Here is a 6,078-nt window from a genome sequence, read left to right on the forward strand (position 1 = left end):
TGCTCTGTGCGTGACAGGGGGTGGCGCCGCAACTTCCCCATCGACCCTGCCTTGAGTGTGACAGGGGGCAGTGCCCCAACCCCCCAATCGGCCCTACCCTGAGCGTGACTAGGGGTGGCATCGCAACCTCCTGGTCCACCCTGCTCTGTGCATGACAGGGGGCGGCGCCCCAACTCCCCAATCGGCCCTGCTCTGAGCCTGACCAGGGGCTGCACCTAGGGATTGGGCGTGCCCTCTGCCACCCGGGAGCAGGCCTAAGCCAGCAGGTCGTTATCTCCCGAGGGGTCCCAGACTGCGAGAGGGCACAGGCCGGACTGGGGGCCCCCCCTGCCCCCCCGAGTGCACAAATTTTTGTGCACCGGGCCTCTAGTCTATATAATATAGAGCCAGGTTCATAAGGACAGAAGGCTCCACCAGACCAGAAGTCAGTGCTTGGTTGCCATGGCGACCCAGCACTGACTGGGGCAGCTGTGAGGCCACTGCTGGTGCTCCCACCAAGCACTGACTGCCTAGGGGGCTGTGGATCAGGCCCAGAGAGAGGCCTGCAGAGAGAGAGGCAAGGTCTGATCCATAGCCTCTGTGGCAGCCATTGATAAGAACTTGCTTCTCTTTCTCTCCCCGCCTGGCCAAAAGCCCTGCCTCCATTTCTCTCCAGGCCCCCACTTGGGCTGCTGATCAGCTCCGCCTTTTGGATCAGGCCCCATTGATAGGCCCAGAGATGCTGACTGGCATAGAAACTGACCAAACAGAACCAAATCTCGGTGAATGTAAGGAGCCAATGGCTGCCTATGAGGTGGAGCTTTTGACTCTGTCTGGCATAGAAACTGACCAGTCAGAACCAAATCTGGGTCAACTGTGAGGAGCCAATGGCTGCCTAGGAGGCGGAGCTTTTGACACTGACTGGCATAGAAACTGACCAATCAGAACCACATCTCGGTCAAGAGGAGTTCAGTTGGGGGCGAGATCAGGCTTGCAGGGAAGGGCAGTTGGGGGCGATCAGGCAGGCACTAATCAGAAAATTGGCCAGCAGAGGAGGGCAGTTGGGGGCAAGATCAGGCCTGCAGGGGAGGGCAGTTAGGGGTGATCAGGCAGGCAGAGGCAGTTAGGAGCGATCAAGCCAGCAGGGGCGAGCAGTTAGGGACAAGATCAGGCCAGCAAGGGAGGGCCATTGGGGGTGAGATCAGGCTGGCAGGGGAGGGCAGTTGGGGGCAACCAGGCTGGCAGGGGAAGACAGTTGGGGGCAATCAGGAAGGCAGGCAGAGGCAGTTGAGGGTGATCAGGCTGGCAGGCAGGCAGAGAGGTTAGGGGAAATCAAGCAGGCAGGCAGGTGAGTGGTTAGGAGCCAGTGGTCCCAGATTGTGAGAGGGCTGTCTGACCGCCAGTTTAGGCCCGATTCCACAGGGGGTTGGACATCCCCCAAGGGGTCCCTGATTGGAGTGGGTGCAGGCTGGGCTGAGGGAACCCCCCCCCCTCTGTGCACAAATTTCATGCACTGGGCCTCTAGTTATACAATAATCTGGCTACCATCATGCTGTGGCAAGTGGTCAATCACAACATTACTACCAGCAGGGCAATTAGACACATGTGTCCTGATGTGCTGCAATGCCATGTTAATGTATTCTAGCCAAATATATCTTTAACTTGAATATGATCAAGCCTTTAGACCTAATGTCCAATTTACAGGAAATACAGGAGATTAAGCAACAAACTAAAGAACACCACATTTAAGCACTTAGACAAATCCAAAAAGTGGGACATTCTTCAAAACAACTGGCCTGATTTCTTCGATAAGTCAATATAACATGAAATAAAAAAGAGTGTCCTTACCCTAGCCAGTTTGCCTCAGTGGATAGAGTGTCAACCTGTGGACTGAAAGGTCCTGGGTTTGATTCCGGCAAGGTGGGTACCTTGGTTACAGGCTCAATCCATGTGCAACCAATTGATGTTTCTCTCTCACATCTATGTTTCTCTATCTCTGTCTCTCCCCTTCCCTCCACTGTCTCTAAAAATCAATGGGAAAATATCCTTGAGTGAGGGTTAACAAAAAACAAACAAATAAAAAAGTGTGTCTTCAATTTAAGGAAATTTAAGGGGCATTAAAAGATGAATGTGTGATTTTGGATTGAATCCTGATTTGGACAAACCAGCTGCTAAGAGCATTTCTTGAATAACTGGGGAAAATTTAAATATGATTTGAGCATTATGAGGTATTAAAAATTTGCTCACTGAAATAAAGAATAAGTATAATTACTTTTAAAATGTCCATTTTAAAGTAAATTAGGTCTATCACTCTCTCTCTAGTTACAGAATGGTCTTTCCATTTCTTTGTCCTGATGGAATCCTGACTCCCTTCTTACACATTGCTTCTTGTAGTAGATACTGTTGGTGCTCCACCCATCTCCCATTTCTGTCTGTGCCAGCCTGACTTCCAACTGCCAGCTACTGCATTCCTTTGCCTAGAGGTTTTCCTCTTGCCCCCAAAGACCTCTTTGCCTGTATACAGAAGCCAGAAGTGCCAGCAGATGAATGATCTCCTTGGAACAGCTCTGAAGCAATGACTGACAGGAGTAAGTTGTCCCTCAGGTGGAATAACTCTGAACTGCATGTTCAACACTACTTCCTAGAATTCTCCAGAATGATTAAGCTCCAGTTACCCACAGTGGTAATTTGCATTAAAACATGCCCCTTTAGCCTAGCTGGCATGGCTCAGTGGTTGAGCGTTGACCTATAAACCAGGAGGTCACGGTTCAATTCCTGGTCAGGACACATGCCTGGGTTGTAGGCTCAATCCCCAGTAGGGAAGGTGCAGGAGGCAGCCAACCAATGTGTCTCTCTCAACAATGTTTCTATCTCTCTCTCCCTCTCCCTTTCTCTCTACTTAAAAACCAATAAAACACATTTAAAAACAAAACAAAACAAAAAAACCCATGCCCCTTTAGCCCTAGCCAGTTTGGCTCAGTGGATAGAGCATCGACCTTCGGACCAAAGAGTCCCAGGTTTGATTTGGTTGCAGACTCCTCCCTGGCCCTGGCCCTGGCCCTGGTTGGTTGCTCCTGCAGGAAGCAACCAATTAAAACACATGTCCCTTTATTGGTTTTCTTCCCTCCCCTATCTCACCTCCCAACTCCTTTATGGGTATTTCCCATGATCACCTCCCCCCAAAACTACTTATGTTGGAATATTTATCTCAAAGTCTGCTTTGGGGACAATCCAGACTAAAATATTTCCTCTGAAGTGAATTTTCTTTCTCCCAAAGCCTGAGAGCCAGCATTTTCCTAGTGCCCTTCTTTTATTCTCATGCAGCATTCCTTCCTTCTTTGACCCTCACACCATTTACCCTTCATGCGTCCTCACTATTAACATTTATTGGCATTCTAGTTACTATTCCAGATCCATGGAAGATCCTGGCATGCCCCTATACCCCAAATTCTGTCATTAGCCTGAGAGCTCCATATCAAAGAACCAACTTTGGCTTCTTGATGCTCTCATTTTAGGTTATCTTTAGCTTTGCTCAATTTTAGCCACTGCCTTAAGCCACATGGTGGACCTCATCATCACCCAGAACTGATCTATCTCTGAAACTTTAAACTCCAATTTCCATTCTTAGACTATAAGATCCTACTCCACCAGCTCTCTTACCCCATTCAATACTTGTTCTTGGAGTGTACCTGTCCTAAAAGCCTCCACCCAAAGTCAGTCTGTAATCTACTTTTTGGTTTTGTTTTGTTTTTTTGTTTTTTTTGCTTATTGTAGGGCAGCAACCTCCCTCTCTCAAGTAATATCCTTTTAAAAAATTAATTACTCTAGATTCCTTTAAAATTTTATTTTTTTATTTTTATTGATTTCAGAGAGGAAAGGAGAGGGAGAGAGAGACAGAAATATCAATGATAAGAGAAAATCATTGATCAGCTGCTTCCTACACGCCCCGTACTGAGGATCGAACAAGCAACCCCAGGCAGTGTCCTTGGCCAGAATCAAACCCTGAACCCTTCAGTCCACAGGCCGACGCTCTATACACTGAACCAAACCAACTCTTGAGAGTTGTCTAGGGCCCTTCTCATTTGTTCTCAGTGTACTTACTCCTCTTCCAATTGGGTTGCCATTTTGCCTCTCGCTCTTAACTCTGTCCTGTTTTACAGTCTTCTTTTTGCCATGGAGTGGTTCCATTATTTCTCAAGATTCTTGGCTCAAATGTGTATGCATAGCATTTCCTCTTGCTGTCCTTTCAGGACTCCAACTGTTGTTCTAGCCTTGGATTGGAAACCTTGCTGAGGCCATCCAACTTTACTGCTTCCCCAGTCCTTTCCTCCTCCCCTATCAATCACTAAGAGGGGATTTAGACACCTCCTATTTATTAATCCATAATTTCAACAAGTTGTTCTTTCTTTGCTTTTTAAAAAAATTGTCTTTTTTGTTGAAAGTATTACAGATGCCCCCCTTTTACTCCTATTGACCCCTGCCCTCCTCAGGCCTTCACCACACTATTGTCTGTGTCCATGGATTATGCATATATGCATATAAAGTCTTTGGTTAATCTGTTTCCACCTCCCCCCCTTCCCTCTTATATCCATCAGTCTATTGCATCCTTCCATGTCTATGGATCTATTTTGTTTGTCATTTTATTTTGTTCATTAGATTCTGCATATAAGTGAGATCTTATATTTGTCTTTCTCTGACTGGCTTATTTCACATAGCATAATATTCCCCAGGTCCCTCGTGTTGTCTCAAAGGGTAAGAGATCCTTATTTTTTACAGCTGCATAGTATTCCATTGTGTAAATATATCACATCTTTTTATCCACTCATCTACTGATGCACTTGGGCTGTTTCCAGATCTTAGCTATTGTAAATAATGCTGCTATGTGTTAGGAAAAAAAGAGAGAGAGGCTAGCTGTTAGGCACATTCTTACATTATGCCCTGCTTGGGGCTCTTGCCCTTCCCGGCAGTTTTCCTGATATTCTTATTATAGGTTTCCCAAGACATGATTAACGGCCTTCAGTTTCCAGTAAACTGCCTCACCCAGTTTTCAGTGGATTGCCTACATCTGGCCCCCAACTTGCACCTGGTCTGACTGACTACTCTGACCTTTACAGGATACATAAATATCCCGCCCCCCCCCCCACTCTGCTCCGTTGATGCCATTTTGGTCTCAGCCCTTCTGCTTGCAGATGTAACAATACTATCCTATCTAATAAAAGAGAAAGATGCAAATTGACCGTGGCCCCGAACGCTTCCCATTGGCTAATCAGGGAGATATGCAAATTAACTGCCAACCAAGATGGCGGCCGGCAGCCAGGCACTGAAGCGAACAGGAGGCTTGCTTGCTCCAGTGACGGAGGAAGCCAAGGTTCCCTGCCTGCTGCTGCCGGCCTCTGAGCTGCAACTCTAAGAAATATTGTTGCAAATATAGAAGGTAAACATTCCCCAGAAACCTGCTTTCAGCCAGCCGGGCTTCAGCCAGCAGGATCGCAACAGTGTTACAAGTATGGAACCCAAACAAACCCAGATCCCTGCTTTCAGCAGCGGAGGTCTCATAGCTGGAGCCGAGCCTCAGAGCTAAAACCGGCTCTCAGCTCCAGTGACAGCCATAGAAGGTAAATAAATCCCAGAATAAGAAAAAAAGGAGAGGTTGGGAGCCTCAGTTGCCCGCCAGCCTGAAAACAGCCATCATCCCCTCATCCAGGCTGGCCAGGCACCCCAGTGGGGACCCCCACCCTGAAGCAACAAGATGGCGGCTAATTTGCATACTGAAGGCGGGTGGCAGCAGGCAAGGCTGTCTGCCGTCTGGGACCCGGATCTGTGACCCTGCCAGGCGGGCGGCAGTGCTTGAGGCTGTCTGCGGTCCCAGGACCCAGATCTGTGACCCTACCAGGCAGCGGGCAGCGGAGCCGCAAGGCCTCCTGGCACCGGGATCAGCGTGACAGGGGGCAGTGCCCAAACCCCCTGATTGCCCTGTGGCTCTGTGTGTGACAGGGGGCAGCGCCCCAACCCCCTGATCGGCCCTGCTCTGTGGGTGATAGAGGGCGGCACCCCAACCCCCCCCCACGGGCCCTGCTCTGTGTGAGACAGGGTAGAGCC

The sequence above is a fragment of the Myotis brandtii genome, unplaced genomic scaffold, assembly GCF_000412655.1.
Source record: "Myotis brandtii unplaced genomic scaffold, ASM41265v1 scaffold199, whole genome shotgun sequence".
Classification (NCBI taxonomy): domain Eukaryota; kingdom Metazoa; phylum Chordata; class Mammalia; order Chiroptera; family Vespertilionidae; genus Myotis; species Myotis brandtii.